This window comes from Chlorocebus sabaeus, chromosome 21 (genome assembly GCF_047675955.1).
Source record: "Chlorocebus sabaeus isolate Y175 chromosome 21, mChlSab1.0.hap1, whole genome shotgun sequence".
In the NCBI taxonomy this organism is placed as follows: domain Eukaryota; kingdom Metazoa; phylum Chordata; class Mammalia; order Primates; family Cercopithecidae; genus Chlorocebus; species Chlorocebus sabaeus.
In genome coordinates, this window is record NC_132924.1 from 32,269,416 (window position 1) to 32,295,033 (window position 25,618).

Consider the following 25,618-nt stretch of genomic DNA (forward strand, 5'->3'; position numbering starts at 1 on the left):
ATGGCATCACTGCACTCCAGCCTAGGTGACACAGTGAGACCGTGTCTCAAAAAAAAAAAAAAAAAAAAAAAAATTGCTGATATGGTTTGGCTGTGTCCTCACCCAAATCTCATCTTGAATTTTATCTCCTATAATCCCCACCTGTTGTGGGCGGGACCTGGTGGGAGGTAATTGAATTATACAGTGGGTTTTTCCTGTGCTCTTCTTATGATTGTGAATAAGCCTCATGAGATCTGATGGTTTTATAAAGGGCAGTTCCTCTACACATGGCCTCTTGCCTGCAGCCATGTAAGATATGCCTTTGTTCCTCCTTCACCTTCCACCATATTGTGAGGCCTCCCCAGCCATGTGGAACTGTGAATCCATTACACCTCTTTTTCTTTATAAATTATCCAGGCTCAGGTTATGTCTTTATTCGTAGTGTGAGAATGGACTAATACAAAAGCTGAGACTAAAAAAGTCATATAAAACCTGGGAATATATATGTGTTTATGATTTGAAAATGCTTTTTATCAAGGTACCAATTAAATACAAGACTTTTTGAAGAAAAACATTCCTCCTCCAGAACATTAGTTCTCTAACCCGTTAAAGTAGTTACATCTCCATCAATTGTGAGATGTGATTAATGTGAGGTGTGTTTTAACTATTAATTTCACCTAGGCTAAACTAGGTGAAATTGCTTTTTTTTTTGTAGTCAGATACAAACAAATATTGACAATTTCATACAGCTCAACCTATAACAAAGTATCTATATTTGTGAATAATTTACTTAAAAAATACAAATTATCATAGATTTAAGTTACTGCCCTAATGAAATCACAATTACAGTTGAATTCCAGCAGTCTTGCTTAAGTGAAAAAAGTGAATTGACAGCTGGAATTTTAGGAATTGCTTTATCTTTAAGCACTTCAAAATTCTTTTTCTGTTTCTAGATAAAATACATATTGTAGTAGACTGAAAAATGGTCTCCCAAAAGATTTCCATGCCGCAGCCCCTAGTTTTATGCCTGTATATGCTAAATTACACAGCAAAAGAGACTTTGCAGATGAAATTAAGGTTATAGACCTTCAAATAGAGAAATTATTCAAGTGGGCCCAATGTAATGATAATCAAATGGACCTTTAAAAGTGGAATAGAAGACAAAAGGGTAGGTCAGAGAGAGGTATGATGAGGAAATAACAGGAAAGGGGACATGACCCACCGTTGCTAGCTCTGAAGGAAAGGAGACCATGAGCCAAGGAATGCGGGCAGCCTCTGGAAGCTAGAAATGGCCCTCCGCTGGCAGACAGCAAGGAAACAAGACTTTGATTCTTCAACTGTAAAGAACTGAATTCTGCCACAACTGAATAAACAAGGAAATGGATTTATGGCCCCCTACCCTGCCCCCAGCCTCCATAAAGGAATGCAGTCCTGCCAGCATCTTGAATTCAGCTCAGTTAAGACCCGTGTCAGATTTCTGACCTACAAAACTATGATGATATGTTTTGTTGTTTTCAGCCAGAGTTTGTGGTCATTTGTAACAGCCACAATAGAAAACTTATGTACTTACCTTAGTAAAACCTTGAATTTAAAGGACTCATCAGAGAACTGTCCCTAAAGTCATTTAAGCTGAGTTTAAAAAAATTCAATTCATGTCTGGTCCTGAGTGATTCTGGTAAAATAAGCTGTGATGTGACTGGATATGTGTATATAGTCAACAAAACACAATAAAATAGTGAACAACTGAAAGCTATACAGCTGATTATTTTTATATAAGAACACTAGAAAGCTCATAATGAGTTATGAGAAACATTTCATCTAGGAGGGATTTCTAAGGCAGCATCTTGAGTTTTTATAAACACAGAAACTTCTGTCTCAGAAGGGATGTCATGAAGAGGACCAGAGTCCTCTGTGTCCACGTGCAGCGGCTTCTCCTATTCACAACTCAGGTTTGAACTGTCTTTCATTTGAATCTTCCTTCCAGTTCCAAAGGTTTATCTGAAGCCAAAGCTATCACTTCTTCATCTTCATTTTTATGTAGAAAGCTACAAATCATGTTGGGTCTGGAAGAGAAATCCTTATCCTTGATTTGCAGCCATTCCACCCCACCTGTTTTCTCCTCCTTCCTTCTCTGTCAGAAGAGTTCTTGTCATGCTGACTTCTTCCCTGTATGGTACTTGTATTTTAGCCCTGTGTACCCCTTGCCCTCTCTATCCACATGTTGAACATTTTCTTCAAATATAACACAGGTCCCAAGAGTGTCTTCAGACTCCCCAGCCAAGACATAGCTGTCCACTTGCAGAAAGGGCCTCTTGGTGTCAATTCTCAAAATTTTGCATTTATTTTCACATTTCGAGAGAAAGTCTGAATCAATAATTCCTGACAATTCCATGAGAACCAACTGTTCTCCCTCCTCCTTCCTCCTCTTCTCCATCCTCTGGATTCTGTTCCTCTGCTACTGCCATGGTCCCACAGCTCTGGATTATAGGCTTCTTATTTCAGTTTTAGAAAATTTTCAACTATTATCTCTTCAAACATATTCTCCGCCCCATTCTTTTTTTTTTTTTTTTTTTGAGACAGAGTCTCACTCCTTCACCCAGGCTGGAGTGTAGTGGCGCGATCACAGCTCACTGCAGCCTCAACCTCCTGGGCTCAGGCGATCTTCCCACCTCAGCCTTCTGAGTAGCTGGGACTACAGGCATAAGGCGCCAAACCTGGCTAATTTTTTGTACTTTTTGTAGAGACAGGTTTTGCCATGTTGCCCAGGCTGTTCTTGATCTCCTGGGACCAAGCGATCTGCTAGCCTTGGTGTCCCAGAGTGCTGGGATTACAGGTGTGAGCCACCCAGCCTGGCCCTCTTTCTTTTCTTTTTCTGGAATCCCAATTAGACATTTGTTACACCTTCTCAGTCTACCCCACCGTGCTTCTTAACCTACTCTTTTTTATGTTTTGCCTTCTCTGGTGCATTCTAGAGAATTCTTTCTGATCTATGTGACAATTCATTAATTCTGTCTTCTGTTGCAACTAAACATCTGTTAAATTCCTTCATTAATTTATACATTTTAACTTTTTCTTTTCTAAATGTTCTATCTAGTGTTATTTCAAATATGTTAGAACACTATACTTTTCTATTCCTTGAAGATATTTTTAAACTTGTATTTTTAAACTTTAAACATACTGAACACAGTTATTTTATAATCTTTGGCTGATAATTCAAAAATCTGAAGTCTTTGAAGGTGTTTCTTTGGTCTGTTTTTCTTTTTCCTGCCAGTTTCCACTCATAGGGTTTCATTTCTTGATATTCTTAGATATTACTGTGTGTTCCTCATTCTACTTTAAAAATTACTGTTGGAAAATTTAAGGCCTAAGACAAAGGTGACTTACTCTAGAAAGGATTTTCAAGAGGTTAGGGGAGTTACCAGACATGAACACTGAGTTCGTGGCTTGAGATTTCTTGGGCAAAACAACTGATCTGTAGGAGCACTGCTAGCCCATAGTCACACCCTCCCAGGGATCAGTCCGTTCATTTCTCCCTCCCCTACAACATCCAGATCTTTTTTGTGCCAAAGTAACTTAACTGTCCGTGCAGTCCTGTGGGTGGATATGGGTATGGTTTACTTCTGGTTTGCCCATACCCTGATTTAGAAGAATCTCCTATTAATCTATTTTTGGTTAACCTTGGATTTAATTGGTCCTTTTTGCTCCAGGGACTGTCAAAACTGGAGTTGTTTTGGCGACCAATTGTTCTCAGCAGGAGAATTCATCCAAATAACCTAGCCTGCCACTGACAGAAATGAGTGTGTTTTAATCATATTGTAAATGGTTTGCTTGGTGTTTGTCCCATTGACTATAATTTTCTTATTTATTTGTTTATTATGAGACTCCCTCCCTAGAAAGTGAGTTTCATTTTTAATGATCATTTACATGATGTTTCCTATGTATCAGGTACAGCTCCATGATAAACTGTAAACATAAAACATAATGTAAATATTATCTCATTTAATGTTCCTAAAAGCCTTCTGAAACAGACACTATTATTATAATAGATGAGGAAACTGAGACATCAAGAACTTACTTTATGTTCCTAAGGCCACACAGCTAGGAAGCTTAAAGCACCAGCATTTGACTCCAGAAAGACTGGCTTCCGAGTCCTGGGACCTAACTAATCACTGTGCTGTGTGTTTCTCCATGAGTGCTAAGACATCTCACTAATGAATCTTTAGCACCTGGTGTGGCACCCAGCAATAATGGTTTTCAGTATTGTTGAATGAGTTACCATAGAATTCTTACAAACAAATGCTTCATTGATTATAACACTACTGACTTGTAAAAGGAAATGTAAAAAAATGGCAAAGAAATACAATTCCTATTTGTCGTTACTTGTAATAATAGCTTGATTTTCTTTAATTCTGAAATGTGAGTACAGCAGGTAGATGAAAGTATCTAATACATTTTTGTTTTTGTTGTTACTACATTGGAAGAATATTATATTGTAATACCTTTGAAGGAGATAAAGTTGGGTGATAGGATACAGATGGGGCAGAATAATGAAATATCAGAGAATGGCTGCTGAGATTTTCTTAAATATTGCACTTAGGGAATAAATGAACGATTTGGAGGGCATGAAATCCTGGAATAAGACTTCACAATGTGTCCACATTCTCTTAGAAAATGAAGATAATTCAACTTTGTTATTTGTTAGAAAATCATTGATGTGAGTAGAAGTCACATGTTACCCTCCAAGGCAGTGTCCCCTAGATGATCACCTGGTTCCAGGTCAAAGCTGGGGGAGCCTAACTCCTTTAGAAGCTGACCTGCTATCTGCTATTGTTAATATCCCTTTTCAAAGCACTGATTTGGTTATGCTTCATTTGCCAGGTCTTATTTTCTCTCTTGTGGTTTGTCGATGTGTCAGCACATTACGTCACAGGTGCACAGGTAGAAAGTAGATATCTGATGGAAAGGTAACATGATGCAGGAAGTGAATCTTTTGGTTTCCTAACTTGTATCAAGGCCAATGTCAGATGGACATAGTTGGCAGGCCTTAAAATATGGCTACTTTCCTAAGTCACAGGCTGTGAGGGGAGGCTCAGCCAAGTTTTGGGAGCTCATCTTTGCTCAGTGCTACCACACGTGAATCTCATACTGTGCACTCTCACTTAGCATCAGGCTCATGCATTTGGTGTAATTGTGCTTACCTAGGGAGAAGAGCTGCTTTGGCTGCACTGACAGACCTTTTATTATAATAGCACATTTTGAATTTTTACGATGGGCTTCCCACTTCTAATGGCCAGAGCTACCATAAGAAATAGGAACTACCAGTCCTACAGTTTTATCTGTGAAAGTTGAAGCAATTTGGTTACGGTTAAAGGACCAGAAGAGGTGGAGTTATATTGGTTAGGTTTGTGTTACTCTGCCCCTGATATGGTGTTCTTCTCGTATGGATATTTAAATCTTATGCTGGCATTTAGTTAATCACCACATTAATAAACATTTGTTAGTATGAAGGCTATTACATCAAAAGAAATAGTAGCATTTTTAAAAATCTAGTAGATCATTGTCTTCTAAGTTTCTTATTGAAAATAATGTTAAGTCGTATGTGGCTGCTTAAGTATTAAGCCCTGTGGAGTCATAGGGCACTCAAAACAAAGCTCAAATTAACTCTAGGAATTGTAATTACATACTTTTTTTTTGTGAAAAGACTTGATGGTTGGTTTGAATTACTAGCTGTGTGGCTTTGGGAAAATTACTTAATATCTTTAGGCTCTGGTTTCGTTATCTGTAAAGTGGGTATGATACCATCTACTTTTCTGAGTCGTTGCCAGAATTAAAGTACACAATGCATTTATTAAAGTCCCTAGCACAGTACCTGACACATAATAGGCACCAGTAAATGTCCATTTCTCTTTGACTAATGTCTTTCATTGGCTGTGTGGGAAAAGTATGTGAACAAATTCTACACATCAATCCATTCTAAGTGCTTTTTGAAAGTAATGGTAGAAAGTCTTACAGAACACTGTCATTATTGTCGTTTGGGGCCAGTTCCTCCCTGACTCCCAATAACATAACATTAAAAGTTACTGTAGAATATTTAATATACAACAACTTGCTATGAATCTGTTTTCAGCGACACAACAATTAAATCAAGTAGAAGTTTTCTGTATGTGATTCAAGAATGCTCTTTATCCTTTCAGCACTAAAATTGCATTACCCGTAGCTAAAGGAGGAAGTGTGCTCAGGTAAGCTTGAAAGCAATGGTACAAGAAAAGGATTAGCAAATTGCAAGACAAAATCCTTAGAAGTAAGGTCACCACCAGACTGTAGCTGGGGCACAAGCCAGGGAATATGTTTAATATGTGCCGCTCCATTAGTTCCTGGAATCTTAAAACATAACCTGCCTCACTGAATCACAGTAGAAGGAGGAAAGCAACAGGAGCATCATGTCTCTGCTTTTTCAGACAACATAGCACTGATTTATTTTCAAAAACAATTTTTAATTAAAGTAACTTATTCACATAAGTTTAAAAGTCAAATGTTATTGAAGAGCTTGGAGCAAATTATGGGGGTTTCTCCTCATCCTTTCCCTCAGTCCTCTTCTGCCATTATTTCCAACAATCTTAGCTTTTTATTTCTGGCATTTACATATCTCCATATTTCTAAATTACATGTGTGTCGTGCTTTCTTTTGATTTATCAATATGAGCCATTCTGTAAACATTCTATAATGATATTTAAGAACTTAGTTTTCTCATACCATCGCAACTTTTGCCTCCCTTCTCCCATAATCCCACTAGAGAATATTTTATTACAGCGTTTGCTTAATTGACTATTCCATGTTTATATTATTGTGCCCATGCAAATATTGCTCAGGCTCAGCACCGTAGTATGCAAATGTATGTTTACTTTCTGTCTTTCTCTGAAGCTAATGATGTCTTTTTTTTTTTCCTTTCAGTGTGCTTATCTTTGTCCCTATTTCTAATTCTTTCACAGCTTACAGTGGCTTCTTGGTGCTCTTTTTCTACAAGTTCAGTCACGTCAGTAATATACATGCTGCATTTTGGTTTTCGTGGAAGCATCACCCCCAAACACCTCTCTCTGGCCTGCTGCACAGCCTTCTCCTGGGAATTCCTTGAGCTGGGTTCTTTATTTCCTGGATTTTGAGTGTTTGCTTGGTGGGCTTGCTTGTTCTGGTGGAGCATTTCATCAGATGACGCAGCAGCAGAAGACACGGTGGGGCCATCCTCAGTGTCTGTCTCTAGTCACACAGTGACCAGTCTGGACTGTTCACCCTCCTTGCTTAATACATAGCTACCCTTCTGGGATCTCCTTTTACCCTCATTCTCAAGAGTCCCTTTTTTTCCTCCCTGCTCCTGAGTTTCTTTCTTTGTTTCTCACATCTCGTGCTTTCCTGGCTTACTCCCTCTGTTATACTCTCTGTCTTGCTTTCTGGTTCTCTCAGATTTACCTCTTCAGTAAAGGCCTATCTTCTGTTTAATCAGTTCATTCAGTATCTAATTTCACTGGCTTTTAAAAAAATTATACTCATTTTCAACTTCTGTTTTATGTTTTTATTCTTTTGTTATAGTTTCTATTCTTTGGTTTGTCTCTTTAACCATTTTGGATGTATTTATCTTACAACATTTTAGATTATTATTCATATACCTTCACTTAGTTGATGGCTAATTCTACTGTATTTACTTATTATATTTACTATTACCTGCTTTTTCTTGATCATTTTTAAATTTATTTTTTACAGTCGATTTAAATTTTTTTATTTTTAACTTTTGTGGGTGCATAGTAGGTATATATATATTTATGGGGTACATGAGATGTTTTGATACAGGCATGCAATATGTAATAATCACATCATGGAGAATAGGGTGATCCCCTCAAGCATTTATTTTATGTGTTACAAATAATCCAATTATATTCTTTTACTTATTTTTAAATATACAATCAAGTTATTGACTATAGTCACCTTGTTGTGTTGTCAAATAGCAGGTCTTATTCTTTGTAACTATTTTTTTGTGCCCATTAACCATCTTCACCTCCCCCTTGCCCCCCATCCACCCTACCCCTCCCATCCTCTGGCAATCCTCACCTCTATGTCTATGAGTTCAATTGATTTGATTTTTAGATCCCACAAATAAATGAGAACATGTGATGTTTGTCTTTCTGTGCCTAGCTTGTTTTACTTAACATAATGCCTTCCATTTCTATCCATGTTGTTGTAAACGACTGGATCTCATTCTTTTACATGGCCCAGTAGTACTCCATTGTGTATAAGTACCACATTTTCTTTATCCATTCATCATGGGTCCTTAGGTTGCTTCCAAATCTTGTCTATTGTGAACAGTGCTGCAATAAACATGGGAGTGCAGAATATCTCTTCAATATACTGATTTCCTTTCTTTCCGGTATATAACGAGCAGTGGGATTGCTGGATCATGTGGTAGCTCAACTTTTAGTTCTTTGAGGAACCTCCAAACTGTTCTCCATAGTGGTTATACTAATTTATATTCCCACTCACAGGGTACAAGAGTTCCCTTTTCTCCATATCCTTGCCGGAATTTGTTATTGCCTGTCTTTGGGATAAAAATCATTTTAACTGGGGTGAAATGATATCTCATTGTAGTTTTCATTTGCATTTCTCTGATCAGTGATATTGAGCACCTTTTCATATGCTTGTTTGCCACTTGTATGTCTTCTTTTGAAAAACATCTATTCAAATCTTTTGCTCATTTTTTGATTAGATTATTAGATTTTTTATAGAGTTGTTTGAGCTCTTTTTTTTAATAGAGTTGTTTGAGCTCTGGTTATTAATCCCTTGTCAGATGGGTAGTTTGCAAATATTTTCTCCCATTCTGTGGGTTGTCTCTTCACTTTGTTGATAGTTTCCTTTGCTGTGCAGACATTTAAAAAAACTTGATATGATCCCATTTGTCCATTTTTGCCTTGGTTGCCTATGCTTGTGGGGTAATACTCAAGAAATTTTTGCCCAGACTAATGTCCTGGAGATTTTTCCCAATGTTTTCTTGTAGTAGTTGCATAGTTTGAGGTCTTACATTTAAGTCTTTAATCCATTTTGATTTGATTTTTGTATATGGCTAGAGATAGGGATCTAGTTTCATGGTTTTGCATATAGTTATCCAGTTTTCCTAGCACCATTTATTGAAGATATCATCTTTTCCACAGTGTATGTTCTTGTCACTTTTGTCAAAAATAAGTTCCCTGTGGGTGTATCCTTTTGTTTCTGGGTTCTCTATTTTGTTCAGTTGGTCTGTGTGTCTGTTTTTATGCCAGTACCATGCTGCTTTGGTGACTATAGCTCTGTAGTATAATTTGAAGTCAGGTAATGTGATTCCTCCAGTTTTGTTTTTTGTTTTTGCTTAGGGTAGCTTTGGGTATGCTGGGTCTTTTGTGATTTCATATAAATTTTAAATTTCATATAAATTTTAAGACTTTTTTTCAATTTCTGTGAAGAATGTCATTGTTATTTTGATTGGGATTGCATTGAATCTGTAGGTTGCTTTGGGTAGTATGAACATTTAAACAACATTGATTCCTCCAATCCAAGAACATGGAATGTCTTTCCATGTTTTGGTGTTCTCTTTACTTTTTTTCATCAGTGTTTTATAGTGTTCATTATAAAGATTTTTCACTTCTTTGGTTGATTCCTAAGTATTTCATTTTATTTGTGGCTATTGTAAATTAGATTACTTTTAAAATTTCTTTTTCAGATTGTTCACTGGTGGCATATAGAAATGCTAATGATTTTGTGTGTTGATTTTGTATCCTGCAACTTTACTGAATTTATCAGTTCTAATAGTTTTTTATAGAGTCTTTAGGTTTTTCCAAATATAAGACCATATCATCTGAAAACAAGGATAATCTGACTTCCAATTCCATGCTCTTTATTAATTTCTTTTGTCTAATTGCTCTATCTAGGACTTCCATTACTATGTTGAATAATAGTAGTGAAAGTGGGCATCCTTGTCGTGTTTCAAATTGTAAAGACTTTCAGTTTTTCCCGATTCAGTATGATACTATCTGTAGGTCTGTCATATATGGTTTATATTATGTTGAGGCATGTTCTTTGTATATACAAGTTTTATGAGGGCTTCTTTTTTTATATATCATGAAGGGATGTTGAATTTTATCAAATGCTTTACCAGAATCAATTGAAATGATCATATGGTTTTTGTCCTTCATTCTGTTGATATGATGTATTGCATTGATTGATTTGCATATGTTGAACTATCCTTGCATCCCAGGTTAAATCCCACTTGATCCTGATGAATAATCTTTTTATGTATTATTTAATTCAATAATATATAAAAAGTATTTGCTAGTATTTTGCTAGTATTTTGTTGAGGATTTTTGCATCAGTTTTCATAAGAGATATTGGCTTGTTTTTTTTCTTTTGTGTGTCTGGTTGTGATATCAGGGTAATACTGACCTCATTGAATGTATTTGGAGGTATTCCCTCCCCCTTCATTGTTTGGAATGGAGTAAGATTGGTATTAGTTCTTTAAATGTTTGGTAGAATTCAGCAGTGAAGCCATTGGGTCCTGGGCTTTTCTTTACTGGGAGACTTTTTACTACAGCTTCAATCTCATTACTTGTTATTGGTCTGTTCAGGTTTTGGATTTCTTCCTGGTTCAATCTTGGCAGATTGTACGTGTCTAGAAATTTGTCCATTTCTTCTGGATTTTCCAATTTATTGGCAAATTAGCCAATACATTTGTTGTTCCAGTTTATTGTTCATAGTAGCCACTAATGATCCTTTGAATTTCTGTAGTATCAGTTGTCTCATTTTTTGTCTCCGATTTTATTTATTTGGATCTTCTCTCTTTTTTTCTTAATTAGTCTGGCTAAAGGTTTGTCAATCTTGTTTTATTTTTCAAGAAACCAATTTTTTATTTCATTGATCTTCTGTGTTGTTTCTTCATTTCAGTTTCATTTATTTCTTCTCTAATCTTTATTTTTTCTTTTCTTCTACATATTTTGAGTTTTGTTTGCTCTTGCTTTTCTAATTCTTTTTTTAATTTGAAAAGGAGAGGAGACTTTATTTCTTATAAAGCATCACAGCCTGCAAGATGCTTTTCTAGTTCTTCAAGATGCATTGTTGGCTTGTTTATTTGAAGTTTTTCTTTCTTTTTTTTTTTTTTTTTATGTAGGCACTTATAGCTATAAACTGTCCTCTTAGTACGGCTTTTACTGTATCCCACAGGTTTTGATATGTTGTGTTTTCATTATTTATCTCAATAAATTTTTCAATTTCCTTTTTAATTTCTTTATTGACCCACTGGTCATTCATGAGCATATTGTTTAATTTCCATGTATTTGTATAGCTTTCAAAATTTCTCTTGTTACTGATTTCTAGTTTTATTACACTGTGGTCAGAGAAGATACTTGATATCATTTCAATTTTTTGAATGTTTTAAGACTTATTTTGTGACCCAACATGTGATTTATCTTTGAGATTGATCCATGTGCTGAGGAAAAGAAAATGTATTCTGCAACCATTGGATGAAATGTTCTGTAGATATCTATTAGATCCATTTGGTCTATAGTGCAGATTGAGTTAAATATTTCTTTGTTGATATTCTGTCTGGAAGATCTGTCTGATGCTCAAAATGGTGTGTAGAAGTCTCCAGTTATTACTGTATTAGAGTCTCTCTCTCTCTCTCTTTAGCTGTAGTAATATTTGCTTTATATATCTGGGCATTCCAGTGTTGAATGCATATACATTTAAAATTGTTATATCCTTTTGATAAATTGACCCCTTTATCATTATATAGTGACCTTCTTTGTCTCTTACAGTTTTTGTCTTGAAATCCATTTTGTCTAGTATAAGTGTAGCTACTCCTGTTCTTTTTTGCTTTCCATTGGCATGGAATATCTTTTTCATCCCTTTATTTTCAGTCTATGTGTGTGTTTATAGGTGAAATGTTTTTCTTGTGGGCAACAGATAAATGGGTCTTGTTTTTTTTTAAATCCATTCAGCCACTTTATGTCTTTTGATTGGAGAATGTAATTCTTTTACATTCATTGTTGTTATTGATAAATGAGGACTTATTTTTGCCATTTTGTGATTTGTTTTCTGGTTGTTTTGTGATCTTCTTGTCTTCCTTTAGTGAAGGTGATCTTCTCTGGTGGTATGGCTTAGTTTATTGCTTTTTATTTTTTGTGTATCTGTTATATGTATTTTAGTTTGGGGTTACCATGATGCTTGCAGATACTATCTTATAACTCATTATTTTAAGCTGATAACAACTTGACACTGTTTGTATAAACAAATAAGCAATCAAGAAACTAATAAAAACATTATACCTCAACTTTGTCCCCCCACTTTTAACTTTTTATTGTTTCTATTTATATCTTATTGTACTGTCTATGTCTTGAAAAGCTGTTGTTATTATTTTTGATTGGTTCATCATTTAGACTCTCTACTTAGCTTAAGAGTAGTTTACATGCCGGCCAGGCGCGTTGCCTCAAGCCTGTAGTCCCGGCACTTTGGGAGACCGAGACGGGCGGATCACGAGGTCAGAAGATCGAGACCATCCTGGCTAACCCAGTGAAACCCCATCTCTTCTTAAAAAAAAACAAAAACAAAAACAAAAACAAAACTAGCCAGGCGAGGTGGCGGGCGCCTGTAGTCCAAGCTACTCGGGAGGCTGAGGCAGGAGAATGGCGTGAACCCGGGAGGCGGAGCTTGCAGTGAGCTGAGATCCGGCCACTGCACTCCAGCCTGGGCGACAGAGTGAGACTCCAGATGAAAAAAAAAAAAAAAAGAAAAGAGTAGTTTACATGCAGCAATTAGTGTTATAATGTTCTGTGTTTTTCTGTGTACTTGCTATTACCAGTGGATTTGGAACCTTCAGGTAATTACTTATTGCTCATTAATGTCCTTTTCTTTATGATTGAAGTACTCACTTTAGCATTTCTTGTAGGACAGGTCTGGTGTTGATGAAATCCTTCAGCTTTTGTTTGTTAGGGAAGTTTTTATTTCTCCTTCGTGTTTTAAGGAGATATATATAGATATATATAGATATAATTTTTTTATACCAGATATACAGTTCTAGGGTTAAACTTTTTGCCTTCATCACTTTAAATATGTCATGCCAGTCTGTTCTGGCCTGTAAGGTTTTCACTGAAAAGTCTGCTGCCGGACATATTGGACTTCCATTTTGTGTCACTTGTTTCTTTTCTCTTGCCTCTTTTCAGATCCTTTCTATATCCTTGATCTTTAGGAATTTGATTATTAAATTCCTTGAGGTTGTCTTCTTTGGGTTAAATCTGCTTGGTGTTCTGTAACCTTCTTGTACTTGGATATTGATATCTTTCTCTAGGTTTGGAAAGTTATTTGTTATAATTCCTTGGAGAAAACATTCCATCCCTATCTTTTTCTCTACATGCTCTTTGAGGCCAATAACTGTTAGATTTACCCTTTTGAGGCTATTTTCTAGATCCTGTAGGCATGCTTCATTGTTTTCTAATCTTTCTTTTGTCTCTTCTGACTGTGTATTTTCAAATAGCCTGTCGTCAAGCTCATTAATTCTTTCTTCTGTCTTGATCATTCCTGCTATTAAAAGACTCTGATGCATTCTTCAGTATGCCAATTGCATTTTCAGCTGCAGAATTTCTGCTTGATTCTTTTTAATTATTTGAGTCTCTTTGTTAAATTTATCTAATAGAATTCTGAATTCTTTCTCTGTGTTATCTTAAATTTCTTTGAGTTTCCTCAACACAGCTATTTTGAATACTCTCTCTCTGAAAGATCACATGTCTCTTTTTCTAGGATTGGTCCCTGATGCCTTATTTAGTTTATTTGGTGAGGTCATGTTTTCCTGGGCTGTCTTGATGCTTATAGATGTTCATCTGTGTCTGGGCGTTGAAGATTTAGGTATCTGTTACCGTCTTTGCCTTATGGGTTATTTGTACCCATCATTCTTGGGAAGGCTTTCCAGATATTCTAAAGGACTTGGGTGTGGTGATCTAACTGCATCTTCTTTAGGGGGCACCCCAAGCCCGGTAATGTTGTGGCTCTTGCAGACTTGTACAGGTACCGACCGCCTTGATGATCTTGGACAAGATCTGCAAGAATTATCTGGATTACTAGGCAGAGACTCTTGTTCTCTTCCCTTACTTTCTCCGAAACAAATGGATCTCTCTGTTCTGAGCCACCTGAAGCTGGGGGTGGAGTGACCTAAGCATCCCTGTGGCCACCACCACTATGACTATGCTGGGTCAGACTTGAAGTCAGCACAGCACTGGGTCTCACCCAAGGCCTGCTATAACTACTTTCTGACTATTGCCTAAGTTTGCTCAAGGCCCTGGGGCTCTACATTCTGCAGTTGGCAAAGCCAGGCCTGTGCCCTTCCCTTTAGGGTGGCAAGTTCCCCGAGGCCCCTGGACAGGTCCTGAGGTGCAGTCTGGGAATCAGAGACTGCAGTCAAAAACCATAGAAGTCTACCTGGTGTTCTATTGTAGTTTGGCTGAGCTGGCACCCAAACCACAAGATGCAGTCCTGATCACTCTTCCCTCCCCTTTCCAAAGACAGAGGAAACTTAGCCTATGGCCACTGCCACCACAGGCCCATGGGGAGTACAGCCAGACTAGCGCTGATGTTCCCTTAAGGTCCAAGGGCTCTTCATTCAGCTTGTGGTGAATGCTGCCTGGCCTGGGACTCACCCTTCAGGGCAGTGGGCTCCCCTCTGGCCCAGAGCAGGTCCAGACATGCCATCCAAGAGCAAAGTTCTGAAACTGGGGATCCCAAGAGCCTGGAGAGTACGCCTGTGACTGAACTGGGACCTGAGTGGCAAGACAAGGTCCCCTTTGCTTTTGAGACAAGCAGAAGGAGTGTCACCCCATAGCCACCCCAAGCAGAAGGAGTCTCACCCCGTAGCCACCACATCTGGGAATGTGCTGAGTCTCACCTGAAGCCAGTAAGTCTCAGAGTGTTACCCAAGGCCCTTGAGGTAGTTCCTGGGTATGGCTGCTGGTTATTCAGGGCCCAGGAGCTTTTCAGTTAGAAGGTGATGAATGCTGCCAGTATTGTGTCCTGCCTTTCAAGGCAGCATGTTCCCTTCTGGCCCAGGGTGTGTCTAGAAAAGTCATCCATAAGCTAGAGCCTGGAATGGAGGCCTCATGACTCTGACCAGTGCCCTGTTCTGCTGTGGCTGAGCTGGTATCCAAGATTTAAGATAAACTCTTTCCCACTCCTCACTCTCCTTTCCTCAAATGGAAGTAAGGGAGCCATGAGCTGTGCAGCCTGGGGTTAGGGGAGGGGTGATGCCAGCACTCCATTAGTTGCTCCAACTGCTATCTCAGCAGGTCTCATACCCCCTACCCAGTCTACTGGCTCTGGGCCCAGATCAGTACCAGGACTTGCCTAAAAGTTGCAGTCCTTGTGGCCTAGACTACCTTTCACGTTTATTTAGAGCCCCAGAGCACTGTTAGCCTGTGGTGATGAGATCGGTGGCAACTCAAGTTCCAACAGCTAAGATTGGCGATTCCCCTCTGGCTAGAGCTGGTTTAAATGCTCCCTCTGTGGGCGGGCGTCAGCTGAGGTTTTCCTTTCTGCTATAAAGGGGCAGCAGTGAGTTCAATGTCCCACAGTTGCTGCATTCTCCCTCTTCTAGCACACAGAAATGCTCCCCGCACCACACCGCTGCTGCCAGGGAGGGGTGGTATTGGCGAGTCAAGACTTTTTCCTCCCTCTTCGGTGCCTCTTTCATCAATACAGAGTTAAAGCCAGGTACTGTGAGTGCTGGCCTGATTTTTGGTTCTTATAGCGTGTGTGTGTGTGTGTGTGTGTGTGTGTGTGTGTGTGTGTGTGTGTGTAGATAGTTGTTAAATTGGTGTCCTTCCATGGCGTTGAGGGTGCAATTGGTGGAAACTTCTGCCATCTTGGTCAGCTTCCTCTTGCTCATTTTAGATCTTTTAATCAGTTGTGATTTTTTCACTGTGAGCTTATCTTCAATGGGCTAAGTTTTTCCCATGGGAGAGTCATGTGGTCTGTATTAGTGTGTATCCTTCCTCTGCCAGCACCCAGAATATCATCAGTCCAGGACTAATTCTTGTGTTAGCTTCTCTACTTGGGCTTTCTCCTACAAAATGAGCCGTATAATTTAGGTCTTCAAAGCTGCATAAGTTCTTGGTTTGATTTTATATGGAGAAAGAATTTTTTAAAAAATCCATTAGTACTCTTTTTGTCAAAGGGCTACATTTTCCTGGTCTTTATTTACCTAAGTGGCGGTTCTTGTAGAAGATCCTGACTTTATGCAGTGGTTTCAGTTCCATGTTCATACTTTGTACAGACCTAAATTTCATCTCCTGTTAAAAACTAAGCTCTTAGTTGTGAATTGGGTCAGAACTGCCCTGTGCCCCACCATTGGTGCTCCTGCAGAGTCTGCTTAATCACCTCCCATACTGGATTTCATTTCTGTCTAGGATACTGGGATTCACTTTCTTTCTTATGAAATTAACTGTGCATTAGTTTTAAAATTATATTTTGTTCAACATTTTCAGATATTGGTAATAGGAGAATTTTTATGTTTCACTGTTTTTACTTTCTTCATTCATTTAACAACTATTTTTTGGGCACCTGTAGGCATCAGTCACTGAGATGTATCAATGAATGAAAAAGACAAAAACTTTGCCCTCATGGAATTTACCTTCCTGTGGGGGAATTATGGCAGGTACAGATAATAAATAAAATACTTATTAGGTAGTAAGTGCTGTGGAGAAAAATAAGCAGGGGATTAGAGTATATGTGGGGGATAGTACAGTTTAACAAAAGGGTGATTTAAAAAGAAAATATGAAGATTAGAGTAGAAATTAATGAAATGGAAAACAAAGTAGAAGCAATTAAATGAAAAGCTCAGAATTATAAAAAATAAAATTGTAAACCTATAGAACTAGCAAAGATAAAAAAGATAGGAATTACCAACATCAGGAATAAAACAAGGATGTATACAGATACTGAGGCTCTTAAAAGGATAATAAAAAAGGGAATACTATGTACAATTCAACCTACATAAATTCTGTAACTTAGATGAGATGGACCAATTCCTTGCAAAGCACAAACTCTGAAACTCACCATATATGAAAGATGTACTCTGAATAGTCCTATAGCTATTAGAGAAATGAAATCCATAATTAACTTCCAAAAACAAATCAGACTCAGTTTTACTGTTGAATTCTACTGCACATTTAAAGAAAAATTAACACTAATTCTATACAACCTCTTTCAACAAATAGAAGAAGAAATGATTCCCAAATCATTTATTGGTCAGCACTACCCTAATACCAAAACCAGACAAGGATGTGCCAAAAAAAGAAAAAAAAAAGGTAAAGAAAGAAAAACTAGAGACCAATTTTTTTAGACATGGAACTGTCTCAATAAACTATTAGCAAGTCAACTCCAGCAATATAAAAGGAATTATACACAAACACTATGTGGAGTTTATTCCAGGAAAGCAAGGTTGATTCAATATTTGAAAATCAATGTAATTTGCCAAAATAATGAGCTAAAGAAGAAAAATTACATGATTTCAATTGATGCAGAAAAAGCATTTGACAAACTTTAATATGCATTTGTAATAAAAATCCTCAGCTAATGAGGAATAAAGGAGAACAACATCTATGTAAAACCTACAGCTAACGTTCTTAATGATGAAATACTAAGCACATTCCCCTAAGAATGAGAACAAGTCAAGAACGTTCAGTCTTACCATTCTTATTCAACATAATACTGAAAGTTCAAGCCAGTACAATAAGGCTAGAAAAGGAAATAAAAGACACACAGATTGGAAAAGAATAAATAAACTCCCCTTGTTTGCAGATAACATGACTGTCCACATTAAAAACACCAAAGAATTCACAAAAATGCTCATAAAAATGTGAGTCCAGCAAAGTTGCACCATCCAAGATCAGCACACAAAAATTACTCAAATTTTATATGTGCTAGCAACAATCGTGTGGATCCACAATTATGCAGAAAAAAGAAGTTAAAACAACACCATATACAATCACTCCCTCTACTCCCTGACTGAAAAAAGAGAAATGCTAGGTATAAATCGAGCAAAACATGCAAAGAACTTCTATGCTGCAAATTATAAAACACTGATGAAAGCAATAATGAAGATCTAAATAAATGGAGAGACATACTGTGTTCATGGATTGAAAGACTCAGTAAGGTGGTTAGTTCTTCCTAAACTGTTAAACCTATATTAAAATACACTTTTAACAGATTTTTAAAATAAAAAACGATTCCAACAATTTTTTTGTAGATATAGATAAGCTTATTCTAAAATTTATGTGGATAAGCAAAAAAAAAAAAATACTGTAATAGCTATGACAATTTTGAAAAAGAAGAATAAAGTGGGAGGAATCACTCTAGTTGATGGTAAGACTTACTATATAACTAGAGTAATTAAGACAGCAAAGAATGGACACTTAAGTCAATGGGACAGAAAAAGAGAACCCAGAAATAGACCAAAACAAATATGCCCAATTAATTTTTGACAAAGATGCAAAAGTACTTCATTGAAGGAAGGATAGTTGATTCAGCAGATTGTCTTGAGACAATTGGATACATATAGGCAGAAAGTGAGCCTTGCTGTAACCATTATACAATATAACATCAATTTTTATATATATATGTATATATTTTTTTTTGAGATGGAGTCTCGCTCTGTCGCCCAGGCTGGAGTGCAGTGGCTGGATCTCAGCTCACTGCAAGCTCCGCCTCCCGGGTTCACGCCATTCTCCTGCCTCAGCCTCCCGAGCAGCTGGGACCACAGGCGCCCGCCACCTCGCCGGGCTAGTTTTTTGTATTTTTTAGTAGAGACGGGGTTTCACTGTGTTAGCCAGGATGGTCTCGATCTCCTGACCTCGTGATCCGCCCGTCTTGGCCTCCCAAAGTGCTGGGATTACAGGCTTGAGCCACCGCGCCCGGCCTAATTTATACATTTATAATAGATCATAGACATAAGTATAAAATGTATAACAGAAAAACTTTGAGAATAAAATAGCTCTTCTGGACCTAAAGCTGGGCAGAGTTCTTAGACGTGACTAAGTGCGACCCATAAAAGAAAAAATTTCTAAGTTGGACTTTATCAAAATTAAGAAAAAACTTTTGGTCTGAAAAAGAGTCTAAGAAGATGGAAAGACAGACTACTGACCAGGAGAAAGTATTTGCAAACCTCATGTTTGACAAATGCCTTCTATCTGGAATATACAAAGAATTCTCAAAACTCAGCAGTGAAAAAATAAATAATCCAAGTATAAAATGTGCAAAAGATATGAACAGACATTTTACTAAAAAGACATGACAAGCACATGAAAAGATGTTCTTGTATCACTAAATCAGTAGTGAACTGAAAATTAGAACTACAGTGAAATAGCAATATTCTCTGATCAGAATGGCTACAATAAAAAAAATAGTGTCAACACGGAATGCTGGTAAGGGTGAGCGGAGGCTTGATCACTCACTTATTGCTGGTGGGAGGGTAGAATGGCACACTGGCTCTGGAAAATTTGGCCATTTCTTAAACTGAACATGCAAATATAACCCAGCAACTGCACTTGCAGGCATTGATCTTAAAGAGATTGATATGGTTTGTGTCCGTGTCCCCGTGAAAATCTCATGTTAAATTGTAATCCCCAGTGTTGGAGGTGGGGCCTGGTGGGAGGAGATTGGAGACTGGGGGGTGGGTTTCCCCTTTGGTGCTGTTCTCATGATAGTGAGTTATCGCAATATCTAGCTTTTTAAAAAATATATGTATATATATACTTTAAGTTCTAGGGTACATGTGCACAATGTGCAGGTTTGTTACTTAGGTATACATCTGCCATGTTGGTTTAATGCATCCATTAACTCATCATTTACATTAGGTATTTCTTCTAATGCTATCTCTCCCCCTGCCCCCGACCCCATGACAGGCCCCCGTGTGTGATGTTCCCTGCCCTGTGTCCAAGAGTTCTCCTTGTTCAGTTCCCACCTATGAGTGAGAACATGCGGTGTTTGCTTTTCTGTCCTTGTGATAGTTTCCTGAGAATCATGATATCCCGCTTCATCCATGTCCCTGCAAAGGACATGAACTTGTCCTTTTTTATGGATGGCTGCATAGTATTCCATGGTGTATATGTGCCACATTTTCTTAATCTAGCCTATCATTGATGGACATTTGGGTTGGTTCCGAGTTTTTGCTATTGTGAATAGTGCTGCAATAAACATACACGTGCATGTGTCTTTATAGTAGCATGATTAATAATCCTTTGGGTATATACCCAGTAACGGGATCACTGGGTCAAATGGTATTTCTAGTTCTAGATCCTTGAGGAATCGCCACACTGTCTTCCACAATGTTTGAACTAGTTTACACTCCCACCAACAGTGTAAAAAGCATTCCTATTTCTCCACATCCTCTCCAGCATCTGTTGTTTCCTGACTTTTTAATGATGGCCATTCTAACTGGTGTGAGGTGGTATCTCATTGTGGTTTTGATTTGCATTTCTCTGATGGCCAGTGATGATGAGCATTTTTTCATGTGTCTGTTGGCTGCATAAATGTCTTCTTTTGAGAAGTGTCTGTTCATATCCTTTGCCTACTTTTTGATGGGGTTGTTTGTTTTTTTCCTTGTAAATTAGTTTGAGTTCTTTGTAGATTCTGGAATTAGCCCTTTGTCAGATGGGTAGATTGCAAAAATTTTCTCCTATTCTGTAGGTTGCCTGTTTACTCTGATGGTAGTTTCTTTTGCTGAGCAGAAGCTCTTTAGTTTAATTAGATCCCATTTATCTATTTTGGCTTTTGTTGCCATTGCTTTTGGTGTTTTAGTCATGAAGTCCTTGCCCATGCCTATGTCCTGAATGGTATTGCCTAGGTTTTCCTCTGGGTTTTTATGGTTTTTAGGTCTAACATTTAAGTCTTTAATTGATCTTGAATTAATTTTTGTATGAGATATAAGGAAGGGATCCAGTTTCAGCTTTCTACATATAGCTGGCCAGTTTTCCCAGCACTATTTGTTAAATAGGGAATCCTTTCCCCATTTCTTGTTTTTGTCAGGTTTGTCAAAGATCAGATGGTGTAGATGTGTGGTGCTATATCTGAGGCCTCTGTTCTGTTTCATTGGTCTCTCTCTCTCTATTTTGGTACCAGTACCATGCTGTTTTGGTTACTGTAGCCTTGTAGTATAGTTTGAAGTCAGGTAGCGTGATGCCTCCAACTTTGTTCTTGTTGCTTAGGATTGTCTTGGCAATGCGGGCTCTTTTTTGGTTCCACGTGAACTTTAGTTTTTTCCAATTCTGTGAAGAAAGTCATTGGTAGCTTGGTGGGGATGGCATTGAATCTATAAATTACCTTGGGCAGTATGGCTATTTTCTTTTTTTTTTTTTTTTTTTTTTTTTTTTTTTTTTTTTTTTGAGACAGAGTCTCACTTTGTCGCCCAGGCTGGAGTGCAGTGGCGCGATCTCGGCTCACTGCAAGCTCCGCCTCCCAGGTTCACGCCATTCTCCTGCCTCAGCCTCCGAGTAGCTGGGACTACAGGCGCCCGCCACCTCGCCCGGCTAATTTTTTGTATTTTTAGTAGAGACGGGGTTTCACCGTGTTAGCCAGGATGGTCTCAATCTCCCGACCTCGTGATCCACCCGCCTCGGCCTCCCAAAGTGCTGGGATTACAGGCGTGAGCCACCGCGCCCGGCCAGTATGGCTATTTTCATGAGATTGATTCTTCCTATCCATGAGCATGGAGTTTTTTCCGTTTGTTTGTGTCCTCTTTTATTTCGTTGAGCAGTGGATTGTAGTTCTTCTTGAAGAGGTCCTTCACATCCCTTGTAAGTTGGATTCCTAGGTATTTTTTCTCTTTGTAGCAATTGTGAATGGGAGTTCACTCATGATTTGGCTGTTTGTCTGTTATTGGTGTATAGGAATGCTTGTGATTTTTGCACATTGATTTTGTATCCCATGACTTTGCGGAAGTTGCTTATCAGCTTAAGGAGATTTTGGGCTGAGATGATGGGGATTTCTAAATATACAATCATGTCTTCTGCAAACAGGGACAATTTGACTTCCTCTTTTCCTAATTGAATACCCTTTATTTCTTTCTCTTGCCTGATTGCCCTGGCCAGAACTTCCAACACTATGTTGAATAGGAGTGGTGAGAGAGGGCATCCCTGTCTTGTGCCACTTTTCAAAGGGAATGCTTCCAGTTTTTGCCCATTCAGTATGATATTGGCTGTGGGTTTGTCATAAATAGCTCTTATTATTTTGAGATGTGTTCCATCAATACCTAGTTTATTGAAAGTTTTTAGCATGAAGGGCTGTTTAATTTTGTTGAAGGCCTTTTCTGCATCTTTTGAGATAATCATGTGGTTTTTGTCATTGGTTCTGTTTATGTGATGGATTACATTTATTGATTTGCATATGTTGAACCAGCCTTGCAACCCAGGGATATAGCCAACTTGATCGTGGTGGATAAGCTTTTTGATGTGCTGCTGGATTCAGTCTACCAATATTTTGTTGAGGATTTTTGCATCAGTGTTTATCAGGGATATTGGTCTAAAATTCTCTTTTTTTGTTGTGTCTCTGCCAGGCTTTGGTATCAGGACAATGCTGGCCTCATAAAATGAGTTAGGGAGGATTCCCTCTTTTTCTGTTGATTGGGATAGTTTCAGAAGGAATGGTACCAGCTCCTCTTTGTACCTCTGGTAGAATTCGGCTGTGAATCTGTCTGGTCCTGGACTTCTTTTTGTTGGTAGGCTATTAATTATTGCCTCAATTTCAGAGGCTGTTATTGGTCTATTCAGGGATTCAGCTTCTTCTTGGTTTAGTTTTTGGAGGGTGTATGTGACCAGAACTTTATCCATTTCTTCTAGATTTTCTAGTTTATTTCATAGAGGTGTTTATAGTATTCTTTGATGGTAGTTTGTATTTCTGTGGGATCAGTGGTGATATCCCCTTTGTCATTTTTTTTATTGTGTCTATTTGATTCTTCTCTTTTTTCTTCTTTATTAGTTTTGCTAGCGGTCTATCAATTTTGTTGATCTTTTCAAAAAACCACCTCCTGGATTCATTGATTTTTTTGAAGGGTTTTTTGTGTCTGTAGCTCCTTTGGTTCTGCTCTGATCTTAGTTTCTTGCCTTCTGCTAGCTTTCGAATTTGTTTGCCCTTGCTTCTCTAGTTCTTTTAATTGTGATGTTAGGGTATCAGTTTTAAATCTTTCCTGCTTTCTGTTGTGGGCATTTAGTGCTATAAATTTCCCTGTACACACTGCTTTAAATGTGTCCCAGAGATTCTGGTATGTTGTATCTTTGTTCTCATTGGTTTCAAAGAACATCTTTATTTCTGCCTTCATTTCGTTATTTACCCAGTAGTCATTCAGGAGCAGGTTGTTCAGTTTCCATGTAGTTGTGTGGTTTTGAGTGAGTTTCTTAATCCTGAGTTCTAATTTGATTGCACTGTCGTCTGAGAGACAGTTTGTTATGATTTCTGTTCTTTTACATTTGCTCAGGAGTGCTTTACCTCCAACTGTGTGGTCATTTTTGGAATAAGTGCGATGTGGTGCTGAGAAGAATGTATATTGTGTTGATTTGGGGTGGAGAGTTCTGCAAATATCTATTAGGTCCACTTGGTATAGAGCTGAGTTCAAGTCCTGGAACCTCATTGATCTGTCTAATATTTACAATGTGTTAAAGTTTCCCATTATTATTGTGTGGGAGTCTAAGTCTCTTTGTAGATCTCTAAGGACTTGCTTTATGAATCTGGGTGCTCCTGTATTGGGTGCATACATATTTAGGATAGTTAGCTCTTCTTGTTGAATTGATACCTTTACCATTATGTAATGGCCTTGTCTCTTTTGATTTTTGTTGGTTTAAAATCTGTGTTATCAGAGACTAGGATTGCAACTCCTGCTTCTTTTTTGCTTTCCATTTGCTTGGTAGATCTTCTTCCATCCCTTTATTTTGAGCCTATGTGTGTCTCTGCACGTGAGATGTGTCTCCACAATACAGCACACTGATGGGTCTTGACTCTTTATCCAATTCGCCAGTATGTGTCTTTTAATTGGGGCATTTAATCCATTTACATTTAAGGTTAATATTGTTATGTGTGAATTTGATCCTGTCATTATGATGTTAGCTGGTTATTTTGCCCATTAGTTGATGCAGTTTCTTCCTAGCATTGATGGTCTTTACAATGTGGCATGTTTTTGCAGTGGCTGGTACTGATTGTTACTTTCCATGTTTAGTGCTTCCTTCAGGAGCTCTTGTAAGGCAGGCCTGGTGGTGACAATATCTCTCAGCATTTGCTTGTCTGTAAAGGATTTTATTTCTCCTTCACTAATGAAACTTAGTTTGCCTGGATATGAAATTCTGGGTTGAAAATTCTTTTCTTTAAGAATGTTGAATATTGGCCCCCACTCTCTTCTGGCTTGTAGAATTTCTGCCGAGTCTGATGGGCTTCTCTTTGTGGGTAATGAGACCTTTCTTTCTGGTTACCCTTAACATGTTTTCCTTCATTTCAACCTTGGTGAATCTGATGATTATGTGTATTGAGGTTGCTCTTTTCGAGGCATATCTTTGTGGTGGTCTCTGTATTTTCTGAGTTTGAATGTTGGCCTGCCTTGCTAGGTTGGGGAAGTTCTCCTGGATAATATCCTGAAGAGTATTTTCCAACTTGGCTCCATTCTCCCTATCACTTTCAGGTACACCAATCAAACATAGATTTGGTCTTTTCACCTAGTCCCATATTTCTTGGGGCTTTGTTCGTTTCTTTTTACTCTGTTCACTCTAAACTTCTCCTCTTGCTTTATTTCATTAATTTGATCTTCAGTCACTGATACCCTTTCTTCCACTTGATGGAATAGGCTATTGAAGCTTTTCTGCATGTGTCATGTAGTTCTTGTGCCATGGTTTTCAGCTCCATCAGGTCATTTAAGGTCTTCTCTACAGTGTTTATTCTAGGTAGCCATTCGTCTAATCTTTTTTCAAGGTTTTTAGCTTCCTTGCGATAGGTTCGAACATCCTTCTTTAGCTTGGAGAAGTTTGTTATTACCGACCTTCTGAAGCCTACTTCTGTCAGCTCATCAAAGTCACTCTCCGTCCAGCTTTGTTCCATTGCTGGTAAGGAGCTGAGATCCTTTGGAGGAGAAGAGGCACTCTGGTTTTTAGAATTTTCAGCTTTTCTGCTGTGGTTTCTCCCATCTTGGTGGTTTTATCTACCTTTGGTCTTTGATGCTGGTGACCTACAGATGGGGTTTTGGTGTAGATGTCCTTTTTGTTGATATTGATGCTATTCCTTTCTGTTTGTTAGTTTTCTTTCTAAGAGTCAGGTCCCTCAGCTACAGGTCTGCTCAAATGCCATGCTGGGAGAACCACTGCTCTCTTCAGAGCTGTCAGACAGAGACGTTTAAGTCTGTAGAAGTTTCTGCTGCCTTTTGTTCAGCTATGCCCTGCCCCCAGAGGTTGGGTCTATAGAGGCAGCAGGCCTTGCAGAGCTGCAGTGGGCTCCGCCCAGGTGGAGCTTCCCCAGTTGCTTTGTTTACCTCCTCAAGCCTCAGCAATGGTGGATGCCCGTCCCCCTGCCAGGGTGCTGCCTGGCACGTTGATCTCAGACTGCTGTGCTAGCAGTGAGC

At 38.3% G+C, this 25,618-nt stretch overlaps 1 protein-coding gene and 1 pseudogene across 2 annotated transcripts in view; one reads left to right on the forward strand and one right to left on the reverse strand.

Moving 5' to 3' along the window:
* The window catches only part of LOC103227371 (E3 ubiquitin-protein ligase ZNRF2-like), a 170,269-nt gene that overhangs the window by 130,237 nt on the left and 14,414 nt on the right, over positions 1–25,618 (forward strand). The gene's annotated exons all lie outside the window — the stretch shown is intronic.
* On the reverse strand, positions 1,794–2,819 carry LOC140709536 (general transcription factor 3C polypeptide 6 pseudogene; annotated as a pseudogene).